At 41.2% G+C, this 19,364-nt stretch overlaps 1 long non-coding RNA gene across 1 annotated transcript; it reads right to left on the bottom strand.

The window, feature by feature from the left end:
* Nucleotides 1-10,362: 10,362 nt before the first annotated feature.
* LOC146714274 (uncharacterized) lies at nucleotides 10,363-18,285 on the bottom strand. Its single transcript, XR_014918787.1, has 2 exons — nucleotides 17,427-18,285; nucleotides 10,363-13,961 (listed from the first exon to the last, which is right to left on the bottom strand). It is a non-coding gene; the product is annotated as an uncharacterized LOC146714274 (long non-coding RNA).
* Nucleotides 18,286-19,364: the final 1,079 nt, after the last annotated feature.

The following is a 19,364-nucleotide window of genomic DNA, read 5'->3' as shown; positions in this document are numbered from 1 at the left end:
GTAACACCATGGATATTCAGCTAAAGATCCTGCAGCCGCTATGTGCTGCTGTCATGTCAATATGGGCCAAAATATCTGATAAATGTTTCCAGCACTTTCCGTGTGCCACAAAGAGTTCTGAAGGGGAAATGGGGTCTACCCTGGTACCAGCAAGGTGTACCTAATAAAGTGTCCAGTGAATGTAACTTTCTACACTTTGTTAAACTATTAGCTTTGTATTATTGTAGTAAGATCTTCCTGTGATGATGTTGCTGACTATCACTCCTTTGTAAGATGGGTTTTGAAAGACGATTTTAAAATGATCATAGTGAAGTTTGTACCATGCTCAGTTTGCATTAGTCATGCACTCATTTTGAGCTTTGTTGTATTGCCAGCCAGGATCATATTTTTTAGTTGTTGTGTTTTTTTTGGCCTGTCCCATTTGGCTCTTTTGCCATCAGAATTGTTGTCTAAAGGGGAAGAAAGATGCCCAACGGATTTATTTTACCAAATGGACCATCCCAGCCTTGCCGTAATGGTCTATTTGATTCACCTTTTATTGTTTATTTTATTTTATTTCACTTGCTAAATACGGGACAGACTTGACTGGGGAAACGAAAGGGGAGGAAGAAAGAGGGAAAGAAAAACAGCGGGGAAGAGTGACGGGGATAAAGGGCAAAAAACAAAAAACAACAAAATAAGCAGACAAAAAATACATATATCAATCACCTGGATCACCTGTTGAGAAAGAAAAAAGAGAAAACAAGCAGAAGAAAAAAAAAGAGCAATAGAATAAACAACATCATGATGATCTATGGGACAGGTTGGAATATATCCCTGGGCTCTCTGTCCTGGTCGTTGTGTCCTTGGGCAAGACACTTCACCTACCGCCTACTGGTACAGCTGTGGCTACAACTGTAGCTTGCCTCCACCAGTGTGTGAATGCGAGAGTGAATGAATAGTGGCATTGTAAAGCGCTTTGGGTGCCTTGAAAAGCGCTATATAAATCCAAACCATTATTATTATTAAAGAGAAAACAAGGAGGAGCCCAGAGCAATTGATCTGATGTGGTGGCAGAGATTGTATCAAGTCTAATGTAATCTATAAGATAATTTCTATATTGGTTAGAATTAAGATTATTTTTATTTTTCCAGTTCGTGAGGACTGTTTTCTTGGCTATGCATAGGGCAGTGAAAATCATATGGGCTATATTCTTTTCTGAAGTGACATTATCCAAGCTGCCCAACAAACACACTAAGGGGGAAGTTGGAATGTTACATTTCAGACACTTCGATAAGTCTTCACATATCTTGCGCCAAAACTTCTGAACTGGTGGACAGAACCAAAGAGCGTGGATTGGATTGTCCGGTGAATTGGTTGGCAGTGTGAGCAGTTGTTGGTAGACGTAAAGCCCATCTTGAACATCTGATGACCTGTATAGTGCACTCTATGTAAGATTTTGTATTGAATTATCCCTCTCGAGGCAGGCGTTGCCGATTTGCAACAGTTAAAAACTAACAACCTGATTACCCCACATACATATTTTATGAGGTTTTTTTTACTCAGAAGTACCACTGCAGGACTTGGTTGTGCATTAGCAACAAAAAGTTTAATTTGAGCCTGAGAGGGTTAATTGAAGACTGGGATTTCTAATTAAATGAAAGGTTTTTAAGTATATCTGAGACCAGAAGTTTTGGTCTAAGTTAACTGATAAATCCGCTTCCCATTTTGCAATAGGAAGTGATATTGATTCATCTGTTTTAGAAAGCATTCTGTATATTTTGGATAGTAATTTGGGGGTTTTTTAGAGTAAGAAATTGTACCACACTTGGTGGTGTTTGTAGTTCAGCTTGACCGGGTTTAAATTTCCTTTTTACTATGGATTTAATTTGTTGATATTCTAAAAATCTTTTCTTGTTGATCCCATATTGTGTAACTAGTCTGTCAAATGGAATAAATTCTGTTCCTTCTAATATATGTTCTAAGTATTTGATTCCTTCACCACTCCAATCTGAAAAGTTTATCGTATTATTGTTTTGTAATATGTCAGGGTTGTTCCAGATAGGTGTACATTTGCATGGGATTAATGAAGACTCCGTCAATTTTAGAAACTCCCACCATGCTGTCAGAGAAGAGCTGATGCTGACTAGTGATGGTAAATTAGCTTGAGGGATATACAGGGCCTGGTTTTAGCAGGAGATTAATGTTTGCAGAATTCATATTTGATGGAAGTCTGGGTATCAAAAACCGGTTCTTGTTGAGAACCGGTTCCCACTGTTTCAATTCCTTGGAATTGTTTGCCATTTTTGCAATCGATTCCAGTTGCCCTGAATGATGTCACCACATTGCAGAGCATCATTTACCTGGCAGGAAACATGGCGCCTCAAACGCTCATAAGTTTGGTTATACTTTACGAGAACGGATGACAACAGGGCAACTTGCAATACTTGCAAAGTAGATATTTCATTTAAGGGAGGAAACACTACGAATATGCAAAAGCATTTGCTCACAAAACACGTGATGACCTTAAATGAATGTCGTGTTTTTAATTCCGCTCCGGAATCTCAACCCAGCAGCAGCGGTGGTAACGTTTGCACGTCCTCTCCCGTTAATGCGGCAGGTAAATAATCAACTAACAGTGCATATTATGTTAGCGCGATCTGCCTTATTACAAAACCTGCCATTACTGTGCATTTAGGTGACCATGATGAGAGAGACAGACAGAGTCTGGCTCAGATGCTGGCAGTTCTCGCTGCAGTCTGCCGGTAGCGTCTCCTTTCAGGCCAGGATAGACGAATGTCACCGAGCAGTGACTAAGTTTGTGGTAAAAGGCTTGCACCCATTTGCCACAGCAGATGCCCCGATTTTCAGTAAGTGAATGTGTTTAATTGTAGGCAGGGACATTACTGGATATCCTTGTATAATTGCTGCAGAATAATTTATGTTATACTTTGTTATTGCTACAGAAGAATATTTATTTTATTATTTTACATTTACAATGTTTTTTCCTGGGGACCCTGTGACACCCCATTGAAGAGCCATAGGGTGGATCTCTTAAGATCTCACTGCTGGGTTTGCAAGGCCATGTTACTCCTAAATTTCTATCTTGTTCAAAGAGAAGATATAAAACAAAGTTCTAAGCTATTCGACTTCAGTGTTCTCTTTTTTTAAAAAGAATCGATAAAGAATCGAATCGTTAAACAGAATCGAAAATGAAATCGGAATCGTGAAAATCTTATCAATACCCATTCCTATCCAGGAGTGTCATTATAGTCTACATATAGAGTCCATTCTTTTTTAAAATATTTAATAAAGTCTTCATCTTTAAGTAGTGATATATTAAATCTCCAGTTTTTTCTTGGCGTAGTATTATTCTTGTTCATTAGTGTTAAAGATACAGGAGCATGATCGCTGACAGCTACAGTGGGGCAAAAAAGTATTTAGTCAGCCACCGATTGTGCAAGTTCCCCCACTTAAAATGATGACAGAGGTCAGTAATTTGCACCAGAGGTACACTTCAACTGTGAGAGACAGAATGTGAAAAAAAAATCCATGAATTCACATGGTAGGATTTGTAAAGAATTTATTCATAAATTAGGGTGGAAAATAAGTATTTGGTCACCTCAAACAAGGAAAATCTCTGGCTCTCACAGACCTGTAACGTATGAATGGCACCTGTTTTGAACTCATCATCTGTATAAAAGACACCTGTCCACAGCCTCAAACAGTCAGACTCCAAACGCCGCCATGGCCAAGACCAAAGAGCTTTGGAAGGACACCAGGAAAAGTATTGTAGACCTGCACCAGACTGGGAAGAGTGAATCTACAATAGGCAAGCAGCTTGGTGTGAAAAAATCAACTGTGGGAGCAATCATCAGAAAATGGAAGACATACAAGACCACTGATAATCTCCCTCGATCTGGGGCTCCACGCAAGATCTCATCCCGTGGGGTCAAAATGATCATGAGAACGGTGAGCAAAGATCCCAGAACCACACGGGGGGACCTGGTGAATGACCTGCAGAGAGCTGGGACCAAAGTAACAAAGGTCACCATCAGTAACACACTACAACGGCAGGGAATCAAATCCCGCAGTGCCAGACGTGTTCCGCTGCTGAAGCCAGTGCATGTCCAGGCCCGTCTGAAGTTTGCCAGAGAGCACATGGATGATACAGCAGAGGATTGGGAGAATGTCATGTGGTCAGATGAAACCAAAGTAGAACTTTTTGGTATAAACTCAACTCGTCGTGTTTGGAGGAAGAAGAATACTGAGTTGCATCCCAAGAACACCATACCTACTGTGAAGCATGGGGGTGGAAACATCATGCTATGGGGCTGTTTTTCTGCCAAGGGGACAGGACGACTGATCCGTGTTAAGGACAGAATGAATGGGGCCATGTATCGTGAGATTTTGAGCCAAAACCTCCTTCCATCAGTGAGAACTTTGAAGATGAAACGAGGCTGGGTCTTCCAACATGACAATGATCCAAAACACACCGCCCGGGCAACAAAGGAGTGGCTCCGTAAGAAGCATTTGAAAGTCCTGGAGTGGCCTAGCCAGTCTCCAGACCTCAACCCCATAGAAAATCTGTGGCGGGAGTTGAAAGTCCGTGTTGCTCGGCGACAGCCCTAAAACATCACTGCTCTCGAGAAGATCTGCATGGAGGAATGGGCCAAAATACCAGCTACTGTGTGTGCAAACCTGGTAAAGACCTATAGTAAACGTTTGACCGCTGTTATTGCCAACAAAGGTTATGTTACAAAGTATTGAGTTGTATTTTTGTTATTGACCAAATACTTATTTTCCACCCTGATTTACGAATAAATTCTTTACAAATCCTACCATGTGGATTCATGGATTTTTTTTTCACATTCTGTCTCTCACAGTTGAAGTGTACCTCTGGTGCAAATTACTGACCTCTGTCATCATTTTAGGTGGGGGAACTTGCACAATCGGTGGCTGACTAAATACTTTTTTGCCCCACTGTATAGGGTGAATCTCAGTGTCTGAAATGTCGTTCAGCAGTGAGCTGCTGACCAAAAAATAATCCAGACAAGAGTAGGAGTGATGGACATGTGAGAAAAAAGTATATTCCTTACTGGTGGGGTGAAGGGAGCGCCATGAATCGCAAAGGCCGTAGTCGCTCATATACTGTTTGATTATATTTGTGGACTGCCAATTACGCTGAGTTCCCGCTGTATTGAGCCTATCCATGTCTTCATTTAGTCCAAGGTTGAGGTCGCCTCCAAGAACAAGTGTGCCATCTAAGTGTTCAGAGAGTGCACTGAAAAAACCGTGAAAGAATGAGGGATCATCAACATTTGGACCATATACACTTACAATACATAGCTTTTTATCAAGTATAGATAGTTTAATGATTAAGAATCTGCCCTCTGGATCTATAACTGTATCGAGTACTGTGAAATTAATATTTTTATGTATTAAAATTGCTACTCCCCTTTGTCTAGAATTATAACAAGCTGAGAACACATTAGGAAACTCAGGTGTTTTAAGTTCATTCGAACCTCTAAGAGGTCTGTGGGTCTCTTGTAAAAGGACAACATCTGCTTGTAGTTTTTTGAGTTGGTTAAATATTTTTAACCTGTTTTCTCTGGAGCCAGCTCCATTTATATTCCTTGTAACAAACCTTAGTGTACCCATAGATGTCTGTGTATAACTAGGGGTGCACACTGTGTGCGATGCTTAGACAGGTGGAGAGAATACATCACTTGTTCGTAAATAAAGAGAAGGAGAGAGAGAAAAAATGTGTGGCAAGATGCTCCCTGAGTCTGACTATGTGTTTGCATATTTACTAATATGAGTATGCTTGGCTTAAGTGTGTGTATCCTATATGTCTGTGTGTGCTGTCTGACTGATGTAAATGTGCTGCCGTTGAGGGCATGATTTTGCGTTATCGTGCTGTGCGTATAATGTCGAAATAAAGGATGTTGTTTGTGGATGAGTCTGGAAGCAGGTGATTGAAGCAGTGAAAGAAAATAAAAAAGAAAGAAACCAAGGACAAGGGTGAGCAGCATAAAAACAAGAGGGGGAAAAAGAGGATCCAGGATCTCTTTTGGGAACTGGTCGTTCACGCTGAAGTCCGTTCCTTTTAATTCCCTGCCGCGGCTTTTCACCTGTTCCTTTTGTTTGAAGTGGCCGAATTTGGCCACAATAGGACGTGGTCTCCCGGTCGCAGCCAGCATGGGGCTGATGCGATGCACTCTATCAAAGGCGATGTTCTTCACCGTGTCCTCCGGTAGCTTCAGGTGAGTTTTGATTAAGCTTTTCACTGTCTTGTCCAGCAGCTTCTGGAATACCAGAAAATACAAGATTACCTTGCATGCCACGAGCTTGTAGATCAATAACTGTCTCTTTTATTTTTTTATTTTCTATATTTAGCTGGGTAACGTTGTCTTTGAGACATTTCACCAACTCCTTTAGCGTGGCATTTTCAGCAGCGAGCGTTTCCACCTGCTGCTGGCTGAACTCCAGGGATTCTCGCAAGGATTTAAATTCCCGGTGAAGAATCTCTACCAAGGACAGCCTTGCATCGAAACTGGACAATCGTTTGTCGATTGACTCCAGTATGTCAGCAATATCTTTGCCGGCTGGCAATGTTGTGCCGGGGGAATCTGCCGGGCGACATCTTTTTGACGACGGAGTCTCAGATTTGGCCGGGGAAGATGCACTCTGAGCCTTCTTCATTACGAGATCATGGAAGCACTGATCAATGTCATCTTGGAGAGCCTCTAAACTCTCCCCGTTGTTCTCCAGGGTGTTGGAGATGATTTAGACAAATGTTGTTAGTTATAAGACAATTGATAAGTGTATTTGGTAATACTGAAGCTTAAAGGAATTTGTTTAATTCTAAGCTACCATTTGCTTTAATTTTCCGCCAAAATCTCCGGCGTCTGAAGTCAGTTACAACATGAGTCGCTTACCTTGTCTGTCACTTCTGTCACTTACCTTTTTTAGTATTATTTCAAACCCTTGTGTTAATAAGGTTTGACTTTGATCACAATCAAGTGTTTCATCAGAGTCACTCATGTTATTTGTTATAAACTGTTAGATTTGTATTGTTTATTGTCATTTATGCTTAGAAATATTTAACCATATATGCTTAGAGGTGTATAATCGATTGTGTAGTGATAGGATGTGGGATCTTTAGCAGTCTGCAAAGGCTTGGTGTGCATTCCAGAGTGTTCTGGCATTCAGACCCACATTCTGGGAGCATGGGAGAGGGCATACCTTCTCTTATTGTTTTATGGTAGGATAAACTGTCTATATCTGTTTTAGTCTAAGTGCCTTTTGTTTAGATGATCTGTTGGACTTCCAAACCAGCAGGGTTAGGGAAGTCGTTTATGGGGTCACACTCTGACCCCCCACACACACACACACATACTTACACAACGCACAGGCAAGGTACCCTTTGTTTGTATGTAGACGTCATATGTTAATGAACCTATGTATATTCATGTAACCTCAATAAGCAGTGTTACGGGGGAGCGGACAAGAGCGACTGGGGTCGAGCAAAGGAACGGCGTTTGTCCAGTTCTCTCCCGTGCACAAGAAACATAACGAACTTTGCCTACTCGTGTCTTGCTTTGCTGTGTAATTAAATTATCTTGAACGTTCCAGCGAATAGGTTTAAGCTACAAACCTATCATAAACTTTTTTTCATATTTGAGATAAAACTGAAACAGCAGTTTGAAATTAAAAATTTAATAAATAAATAAATAAATAAATAAATAAATAAATAAATAAATAAATAAATAAATAATACAAATCTCAGATTTGCCAGATGGAGGAAATTTTAAAATATCCAACTAATATTAGTGAAACAGACTCTGTTCAGGTTGTTAGGCTTGACATAGAAGTGGCATAGCAGACATACCACTGAAACCTCCTATATAGAATTAATTAGTTATCTACACATTTAATTAACGATTTATTATTTGAAGCAACAAGTTATAAGTAATGTCTGTAGCAGACTGTAACATTTAGAGTTGCTGTGACATCAAGGTTTTCAGTATGTATGTTGATATTAGCAGTCCCCACAACAGGCACAGGCAGTGTTGAGGAAATGGAAAATACCTGAATGTGGTTGGAAAGCATAATGACAGTCAGACTGCAGCTTAAGCCCCATCCTCTTGGTATAAAGAGCTTTCAAAAATGCACCTCCAGCCTGGCGTAGACAATGATAAGGAATCCATGCTTTCCACAGTCTCCCAACCAACGCAATACAAGTCCAGAAAGGCTCAAGTCCACATTGGCCTCCCTCAAAAAGTACAGTGGAAAAGAAATAAAGCATCTACATGGGAAAAATAAGCAGATTGTTTGCTTTTTCCATAACTTCCAAGAATTTAAAAATGAAATATGATGTCCTGTTTAGTATGGAACGCCAGGACTGCCATAATGAATTAATTAAATACACCATTAAATAATTAATTAAATGTGTCAATAATTAATTAAAATTGGAATTAATTAATTAAATAAATAGTTATGACACATGTAATTAATTAATTATTGACACATTTAATTAATTATTTATGTATTTCACATTTTAATTAATTATTGACACATTTAATTAATTAATTATTGACACATTTAATTAATTATTTATGTATTTCACATTTTAATTAATTATTGACACATTTAATTAATTATTGACACATTTAATTAATTATTTAATGATATATTTATTTATTTCATTTTGGCAGTCCTGACGCCTGGCTCTCGTCATGAAATAATTTTATCTGTCAGCCTCACCCATCAAACTCAGGGGGCGGGGTTAACGCTGCCCATGCAGCTTCTCTAACATTTGATTGGTTGCCGTGCAAAGTAAGTCAAAACAGGTCGATCCTAGATAATCGATTGCTTGTGTAGACTTGGGGCAGCCAGTTATCCCAGAATGCAGATCAAATCACAGGCAGCAATGGTGGTGGTGTAGTTTTAAAATACCCCGTTTTTCTGTCACCAGCTACACTTTTAACAGTGTTTTAGCCGCGAATGTCGCGCCGTATGTCTGGTCAGGTTGTCAACATAGAACATGCTTGCAAAAGTGCTCAGATGTTTTCAGAGATTTCACTAGCTCTGCTAACAGTTAGCATGCAGAGTGCACCGAGGGGGTTACGTTAACCGGTTTGTTTACATATTCCACTCTCCGTGTTCCACATGTTGCATTCGCAGATTCTCATTTTCACCGAACGATCGTCTCTTTCCGCCTGGTCTTGTGTCTCTGTGCTTCTGTAACATAAAGAACGAGCTGACATTTTTCTCACGAAACCAGCGATCAGCTCAGCAGACCCTCAGTTTACCTGCATGCATCCTCCTCCTCATCTGTCAGCTGTTTAACACCTGCTGCTAATTCAAGAAACACGCCTAGTTACCTGGTGATAGTCACAGTTTAACTGGGCAGCCGGTGCTCGATATAACGCAATGTCAGCGCATTTTTCTGCACAAGATAAGTAAATATAGTATTTTCCCCGAGCGCAGAGCTGCTGGAGCTTGTTTCCTTACAGAGCACTTTATAGGCGAGCCAGCTTTATCAGCGGCTGATGTCCAATCACCAGCACACAGCTTTGAAACCTCAGCTGAGTTTTAGCTCTCAGTGGTTAAACGCTGGACTTCATTCACTCAGGTTCTGTCTGTCGGGTCACGTTTACTTCGCTGTTTTATTTACAACTGAGCAAATCGGTTTGGCTGAGGTTAAAGTTACGTTTCATAACTGCATAGTTTCACAGACGTTTAATGGTTCACTGGCACATGTGTTAGACTGAACTATCATCTAAATATCATCTGTTTTTTAATAGTTATTCAACTGTATTCTAAGCACCAGCTGTCTGTTAGAATGTGATTTTTTTTCTCTCTCTGTTGGCAGAGGTATAAAAATGCGCAGGAAAATCTGACGTGCATGGCGAACTTCACCGACGATATTTAGGGAGGAATAAACACACATCAAACATAAATGAACCATTTGCCTGTCTCCATAATTGAGAGAATTTTCTCTTCTTATGTCAACACTCTCTCTCTTTTTTTTTTCTTTTTTTTTTCTTTTTCGGTCATGTTATGTTTACCTGTCAAAGGCTTGTTACAAACTATGAAACACATTGTGCAGACTTCTGGATGTTAGAAGAAAACGAATACTGCTCATGAATGAGACTAAAGGCAGGAAGGTGTCCTTTAAAACTAAACATGTTAATAGGACCTCCCTGTTTATATCATAGTTTATGATATAGCATGTGTATTTCAGTAATAGCCTGCTGAGGCCACTATACGTGCTGGCCTCATATCAAATGTGAAGGCAGACTGAGTGTTGGGTCTAAACTCAGACCCCGCTGTATCCAAGACTTATTCCCATGAAAGAAAAGCAAGGCAACAGTGTTCGATCGATTTCTTGCGCAAGGGAGGCCTCTCGTCTGTGACCAGCACGTTGAAATGACCACACTGGTGGCCTCCTCTCGCCGCCTTTTATTGACAAACTTCAAACAATAGTTTACAAAACACCTCCCCTTGCAACCCCCTTTGGTTACAAAGACAAGGCACTGTATGTAAGTGTGTGTGTGTGGGTGTTATGTGAGAATGTGTGTGTGTGTGTGTGTGTGTGTGTGTGTGTGTGTGTGTGTGTGTGTGTGTGTGTGTGTGTGTGTGTGTGTGTGTGTGTGTGTGTTTGTTGGTCAAAGGGTCATAAAACCTAAAAGCAGGAACAACATCCTTGGTCATAAAGAGGGTAGTCTTCCCCCACACCCAATGTATGGTTTACCAAAGATAACACAGTGAAACCATACAAAGGGTAGGAAGCTCTACCAAACATCAAACAGATCTTCAAGTTAGGATGTATCTACAATAAAACCTCCCCCAGCACAGAGTGGCTGGAGAGGTGGTCAGGATCAAAGGAATGGCTTTGATCCTACTGCTTAAACTAAGACTATACAAATTTAAGAAACACAATGGCGACATTCAACAATTAGACTTAACATTTCCCTCCTTTTTGTCATTGTATACTTAAATTTCAACTTATGCACCCTTTGTTTGACAGTGTCAGTGTAGATTTCATTCATGCACAGTAAACTACATCCTATACATAAGCAAATCAGTATCAACAGTTCAAAAACAGGAATTAATATTTTCAAAAGAAGATGCCACCAAGGACCAGACGGTAACCAAGCTATCCAGCCTTGTGGCGGATCTACTCCTGTCGTGCAATTCATTATGTATTTCTTCAAGTACACAACTGAATGTCAAAGGTCAAACAAGAATCATCATCATTCTCAAAAATCATATGTCTCTACAATCCAACTGTATACAGACATAGGTATTTAAACGCATCAGTTGACTTTATTGTTTGTCCATATGGCTCTCAGCTAACTTCAAAGCTGCAGCAAGTCAACACCCTTCTTTATTGACTCCTATCAACCCCCAAATCTTCTCACTGTAGGCATCCTGTGGGGGTTAGAGTCAACTTGTGAATTATCTGCATTTACAACTCTTCTCCTGTCCTGTTGTCACCACAGAAAAAGCTTTGTAAAGGAAATTGGATCAAGCTGTTTTGATCTTCTTGGCTCAAAACCTCAAGTGTTCATGATGTAAATGTAGACAAAAGGCTTCTCTGTTTACATCCTTCTTGCAAAAGACAAAAGAATAAGTGATGTTGCCATGTTCCATGGTTAATCTCCAACTTGGGCTAATCCATTGTCCTTCGTACACATAGGCAATTGGCCTGTTTCCAGTTCGTTTAACTGTATAATGTCCTGCAACAAGTCATATTCTTTGAGTCAGATGAGCAGGTCTGTCTCACCAGAGCAGTTCACCTTCCCAGCTACTGGTGAATCAACCTTCCATTCAGGTTCAGAGCAGTTGAAAAGTTGGCAGTGTTCCTGGATGTGTTGCTAAAGCAACCAAACAAACTGTCTCGCTCTCAGTGATGCTACAGGGCCACAGTCCAGAAGAATGTGTAGCCAGTGGCATCACAAGCATAACCATTGGTCTCGTTGTTTATGTGAGCGGTTGTGTTCTTAAACTGCCACCAGTAGTTGGTTGAAAACCCATGCGGGTACTGGGTGTGATTTGCTCTGTCCCAATGCGCTCCTGTCATCCCACTCAGGGTCCACAGGCACAAGAAGATGCACAGCACATTCCCAGCCATTCTGATGAGTACCTGTGGCTCAGTTGGTTTCTTCACCGGATTGAGACGAGGGGCCCTGGAGGCTTTCCCCCCCCTTTGTTCCCGGTCTTCCTGCCACTTACTCCGAGCTGGCCTGGATGTGTGTCACCTTCTTGCAGTGCGCTTGATATATCCAAGTGTTCCTTCCGGCAATCTTCACTGCTGTGGTCGTCGTCAGCAGCATCCGATATGGACCTTCCCATCATGGACTGGACCAGCACTTCCTCTCCATGGCCTTATCATCATCCAATCTCCAGACTTCAGGCTCTGCTCCTGCGAAGAAACAGAATCATCTGGCAGATCATTTGTTCTCATGACTACTTTACTTTTAAACATTTTCAAGCATCTAATCTGCTAATATGCTCTCTCTTCTGCTTTTCTATCATCACTACAGAAGACTGGAACTCTAACTCTAACTCTAAATCCTCTAACATGTGTAATCTCAAAGAGTCAGACCATTCTCTGTTGGAGTAATCCTCGTGTACTTATTCTATACAGTCTAACCATGTCCTGCCTGTCTTCCTAAATCCTAACTTTACTGTTCCATTAGTTCTCTCTGCAAAAAAGTTTTTTTTTTTAAAAGTATTTAATAATCCTAGAGTGAGTATAACGACTGCTCATCTCCCTCCTGTTTGAGACATGGTATAGCCAATGGCTCAAAATAGCAGCAGTCTTATACAAATTATTAGGCAGTACTGGTTTATCACACAGATAAAAAATCATCCTGCAAGCTTGCTCCCTCTGTAAGTCACAACTATTGTCCTGCAGTAGGTGAGTGGGCCTGCATGTCTGCTAATGCTGTACTGATAAAAGGTTAACACCATGTTTAACTAAAGCTGCCTCTTTTGCGATCTTATCTGCAAAAACTTTCCCTAATGCAACCGGATCTTTCCCTCACATGTGTGCTGCACATTTACAAACGGCAATTCCACTGGTTAACAACGCTGCCTCCAGCAGATTTTGCAAGAGTTTGGTGTGTTCTGCAGGTTTCCCTGTTGAGGTTGTCATACCTCGTCTCACTCACTGCACTACAAAGAAATGTACAGTAGCAAATGTATACTGCCTATCAGTGTATATTGTCTCTCTACAGCTTTACACGCTTCCGTTAAAGCTAGCATCTCTGCTGCTCAAGCAAACATGAAACATGCTAGTTGTCCTACATAGATAACTCTCTCTCACTGTCTGCTACAGTAAAACGTGTTCTAGTCTGTCCCTCTGCTGTTGTAAAACTCAAATCATCAACAAACCAAACCTTTCCCTCAACGAGTGGCACATCTATTAAGTCATCCCTCAGCTTACACGTCTTCTCCTCGCGCTCTCTACACTCATGAGAAGTGCCCTCCTCCGTTGGCAAAAAGGGTTTGGCAGATTCAGAATTCTGCACCACTTTATGGTAATATGTGTGGTTGTGAGAGTAACAGTAACATTAAAGACAAGTGTCTTGTAGGTGACAGAAATGTAAGTTTAGTCTGCAGTAGTAGACATCTACCTCGTGTGGAACTAACAATTGCAAAAGGTGAAATAAACTATTGAAACATTGTACAGCTTAAACTGCTGCACATACTGATCTCACGCATGGAGGTAAAGCACGAGCAACTAAAGCTAATCTTTTAGGATAGTAAGTTACTGGCTTCACTTGTGGAAAAAGTGCTGTTAGTTATTTTACAGTCACCTTGCATTTGTGCTGTTCACAGAACCACAAGTCCATCGCTGGACCTCCTCTGCGCTATCACTTTTTGGAGCTTGGCACGCTCCCTCAGGTTCCATTTTGTGGGCGATCTTCTCAGTCACTCCTTCTCATCATGGCATCTCACGACATCTACAAATTGAAAAAATGACACTCCTCTCGCCACACGGCTTTCGCCATGTGTCAACTCCCCAATGAGACATGTACAAGAGTGTTGCACAGTCTCCCTAAAACAATCTCCAGGGTTTGTCCCTTGGAGCAGCTTCACTCCAAGCTGTAACCCTGTGTAAAAACATTAATCAGCACTTAAATGTTCAGCTTGTTTAGCTCCCAGCTCCTGTATCACAGAAGACAAAGTCTTAAATTTAAAACAACTTCACATTCGCAACCAACTGTAGATCATAAGAGTAATAAAGTATTCAGCATCACAGAGACAAGTATCATTGCAGGTTTATTCTAAACTCATTAAACTCCTACGTTTTCCCATAATTTATTCCAAATTATTTAACATCTCAATGTTATTCCACATTGTAATCAGTGAACTTCACTTATAGGCCATCAAAGCCTCATCTGAACATGGATGCACCACTTGCATAGGTTTAATACTTGTAAATAAACAGCTAATCACACAAATCACTGCAACAATAATAGAAAACATTGTTTAATATTAATTCTGGACCCCACCTCTTGACGCATGGACACTTCTCATGCGTCAACTCACCAAACCTGGATCCCTGTCTTAAAAACTGGCTCCACCAGGAGCCTGCATACACAAAATCTGGAATAAAATCAAACTTCACACGTATAAACAATTATATCAAAAAAGTAATACGCATTCAGCACGGGCGAGACAAGTGTCATGTGCAGGTTTTCTCAAATCATTAAATCACTATCATTACCATAATTCGCCTCAAACATGGATCATCCCATGTGCTCAGTTAACATTAATGTAATCGGTGACTTCTCTTAAGCAAAGTCACTCCACTCATATATTATTATGGGTCCAAAAGTGGCCAGCAAATGAGCCCATAATAAACTATTCCATAAATATCGTAATCTCTTATTTGTTTTACTCATGTCACTTGTCCACTTCTGCTGAATGCTACATGCACTCTTAAAGAAAACAAAACCTGAAATAAAGAAACAAACATCCACCAGTTGTTCTGCTAAAAACCACATCATCAAATCACATGAAAAACTGCAATGCTGTAAGAAAAAATGCAAATGTTAGCGCTGCGCAGGTGTGTACACACTTTCTCACAGTAACTTCTGTGAGTACCACAAGCACACCTCTGATAGATTCACAAACATAAAAATGGCATTTAAAAGGTTAAACCATCACGCAACCTCAGATGTTGCTATCATCTTTCTGCTCCTGTAACAGAGACACACACAGAGATACATCCACACCTTTGTCAAGCGGGGGTTGACTTCACACAATGGTGTTAAGTCAGTCAGTCAGTTCCCCATTTATTTTAAAATTCTTACTCATTCACTCAGTGATTCCTTCTTTTGCTAATTGTGGAAATTATCGTCGCATCCGTTTCCACGCTCAGCAAAACAACGTCATTTCAAAAAGAAAAATAATTTAGACTGGATTTCCTCGTTGAATCCTTTTGGACAGGAACTTGTTTCCTGATTGTCCCAAATAAGAGCCCATTTTAATTTTGGAGAAGCTCACTTTGCAACAGTTTTCTCGACGACGCTTCGATTCTAATCGTGCAGATCTGCTCAACAGAGATCATCAAACAAAACTTTCAGTGCACCATGAAAGTAACAAAATAAAAGAAAGAAAATAAAAGAAATCAAAGAAAATAATGGAAAGAAAGGCCTTGTTTAAGTCATGACACGTGTTCTTCATGCCAGGGGGATAAATCGTAACAACCCAATTGGCAGGTTCAACTTTAGTAATAAAGACAATCAAACAGCCAGTTTAATCTCAAACATTCATCCAATCAGCCATACACACAACATACAGCATAACCCTGTTGTCTTAGCACATAATAAGTTTTAGTTCTCATGTAACTAAATGTGTGCCATGGTAAAACTTCTTCACACACCAGAAACTCACAATCAGCTCACTCAACTCACTCATTTAAGACCTCTCATCAGCATTCTGTTTCCTCCTCTATGATGCAACCATCTGTCCTCCTATAATATTCAGTCCACTAGTCTATGTATCACTTTCATCTTACTAGTGACTTGGACAAGATGACAAACAGAATCTCATGCTTAAGATGCTGTCTGGTCTCATGAGTATCATTGTATGTGTATATGCATGTGGGGTTAGTATAGTTAATGCATTTTCAGTATGTTTTTGTGTTCATCTCTCACCACACTTCCATTATTCTCATCACTGCTTAAAACAACACACATCTCTCTCTGTTTTTTTTCTTTAACTGTACTTTTCTCCAAAACAGAAAATAGCATTACAGCTGTTTCAGACTGAGAAACACCAAACACTCTTCGTGCCATCATTCATCCACACAACTATTTTATTTCTTTTTGTCCACTGGGCAGGTGACCTGCAGAATCACGTCTGCCCCAGCTGGATACCTTTCACACACACCATGACGTCAGACACTCTCACACTCGCGGAATTGATCAGGAGAAAAACTTTCTTCATCTTTTCTGTCTCCTCTCTTGCCTAGTCTGTCTTGGACTCAATGCTGCTCCTAATATGCCTCTAATCTCTCCTCCACTTCTGCCTCTGCTCTCTCACGCTCTTCTCTGACTCTACTTTCTGCTAACATTCTTGCTCTTCCTAATGCTTTTCTACGGTGTTGTTCTAGAGTAGTTGCAGTGGATTGAGCTGTAGTTTCATCCTCAGGTTTCACAACTACTTCTTGCAATATTGCTCTTTTAACATTCTGTGCTTCTCTCCTCTTCTGAGCCTGCTCCAGCCACAACTTAGCAACTGCAATTCCTTCCTCTGCTTCGCTTTACCTGTTTTACCTGCTACACTTACAGCTATTCTTTCTACCAGCATTTTACACTTAACTTCCACTAATGTCCCTTCAAATCCACATTTCTTATACCAACAACCTACATACTGCGTGCTGCCTGGTAAAACTTTCTGCATAAATTTTACATCTCCTTCTAAGGCAGACTTACACATTTTATTCTCCATTACAAGACAACAATCAGCCACACTCACGCAGACCACGTCTGGCCCGCACACACACACAACATAGGCCTATCGCTTGCGTCTGCACGCACAGCTAGCGCTCTCTGTTGAAAACTCTCAAACGCCCCATATGGCGGAGAATTCAACCTTCGGACACTCTCCAACGCCCCAAATGGCGGAGATTCCGGACTCTGAACCTAGGTTCTCTCCACGCCCCAAATGGCGGAGAACTCTCTACGCCCCAAACGGCGGAGAAGCCTGCGTCTCTCTCACGCGGCTAGCGCGCTCCCGGACTCACGTTTAACGCACAGCCCGTAGCCGCTCTCTATTGTTTTGGGTCCACGTGCGCTCTCGTGACCAGCGCTCCCCGGGACTCAAACGTTTCACGCAGAATCACGGTGACGCGTTTCTAGGATCCCACATTCATTCACGCGGTTATAGAGATGCTCTCTAAGGCCTTCTGTACTCACTGTTTGTTTACGTTCATGGGAAGAGTCTCTGGATCCCGTCAATCGTCATCCATCCCGAGGGGAGGTCAGGCGCAAACTTCCCGGCCTGGTGGCAAGCCAAAAACACCAGGGCTTTACGTCAATCATCCCAGACGTTGCGGTGGCGTCCTCTCCCTCTCCTCGGTGGATGCAATGTGTTAGGCTCCGGCTCCGAAGGACCAAATAAATGTTGGGTCTAAACTCAGACCCCGCTGTATCCAAGACTTATTCCCATGAAAGAAAAGCAAGGCAACAGTGTTCGATCGATTTCTTGCGCAAGGGAGGCCTCTCGTCTGTGACCAGCACGTTGAAATGACCACACTGGTGGCCTCCTCTCGCCGCCTTTTATTGACAAACTTCAAACAATAGTTTACAAAACACCTCCCCTTGCAACCCCCTTTGGTTACAAAGACAAGGCACTGTATGTAAGTGTGTGTGTGTGGGTGTTATGTGAGAATGTGTGTGTGTGTGTGTGTGTGTGTGTGTGTGTGTGTGTGTGTGTGTGTGTGTGTGTGTGTGTGTGTGTGTGTGTGTGTGTTTGTTGGTCAAAGGGTCATAAAACCTAAAAGCAGGAACAACATCCTTGGTCATAAAGAGGGTAGTCTTCCCCCACACCCAATGTATGGTTTACCAAAGATAACACAGTGAAACCATACAAAGGGTAGGAAGCTCTACCAAACATCAAACAGATCTTCAAGTTAGGATGTATCTACAATAAAACCTCCCCCAGCACAGAGTGGCTGGAGAGGTGGTCAGGATCAAAGGAATGGCTTTGATCCTACTGCTTAAACTAAGACTATACAAATTTAAGAAACACAATGGCGACATTCAACAATTAGACTTAACACTGAGTCTATGTTTGACGTTTGTTTATATCTAATCTTCCTTTTCAAACATTTAAACAGCAGCGAGTCTGCAGCTGAGGGAATACAAATTCAAATTGTCGGAACAGGTTTGCTCGTTTCTTGGATTCATTTGGTGATTTATTAAATGTATAACTGTTATTCTAATCTGCTGCTGAGTCTCTTACACTTTTCTTTATGCTGTATATTTTCACGTCTCTGGAATAGTTGGCAGTTAGATAGTCAGCTGGGAAACTTTGTGTTAACTCATGGAGCTGAGGATATCGTGGATATGCTGACCTCGCTGCGTGGTGTACAGAGCGAGGTCAGCATGATTAATATTCACAATAAAAATATTAGCCGAACATCATGAAGTCTGTATGTGTTTCATAGTGTCGAACAACCTTTGTACAGTTAAAGCCAGCAGTTACTACATGACGGAAACACCAACGTTATCTCTTTTATGTGTTTATACACAGGTCACGCTGATTACTGAACAAAAACCCAAAGATCAGATGTTAAACAGATTTATTTGCTCTCTCTCCTCCTTAAACATGTTTTTAATGTTAGTTATAATTCAGAATTGGCGACTGAAACACGTAGGACACATAAGAACATCAGGAAATAAAACATCGATAAATATAACCTCAGTAAAAGAAGTCAGCGGGGGTTACTACAGCTGTGTACCGGGGCCTGCGCTTTGTCGGTGGGATTGCTTGCGAGGCGAGCGGGTCTATCCCACGCTTTGCCGTGAGACTGGGACGACATCTCCGAAATCATCGAAACACTTTTGCAAAGAGGCTGTATCTTGACAAACCGACCAGACACATGAAGATTAAACCACTACATTCTCGGCTAAAAAAATATTAAAACGGTATTTGGTAACACACAAACAGGGTTTTTCAAAGCTCAGTTCTGTTAGCTTTCTGTTGTGTGCTAGAAACAATGGCCACCAGGCCAAAGCAATGGTTTTGACTCGATCAGCGTTAACCCCGCCCCCTGAGTTTGATGGGTGAGGCTGACAGATAAAATTATTTCATGATGAGAGCCAGGCGTCAGGACTGCCAAAATGAAATAA

The sequence above is a fragment of the Copadichromis virginalis genome, linkage group LG3 (assembly GCF_057382275.1).
Source record: "Copadichromis virginalis isolate Kocher_CV1m ecotype Utaka linkage group LG3, C_Virginalis_male_GT1.1, whole genome shotgun sequence".
NCBI classification, from domain to species: Eukaryota; Metazoa; Chordata; class Actinopteri; order Cichliformes; family Cichlidae; genus Copadichromis; species Copadichromis virginalis.
This window is presented reverse-complemented; position numbering and strand designations above follow the sequence as displayed.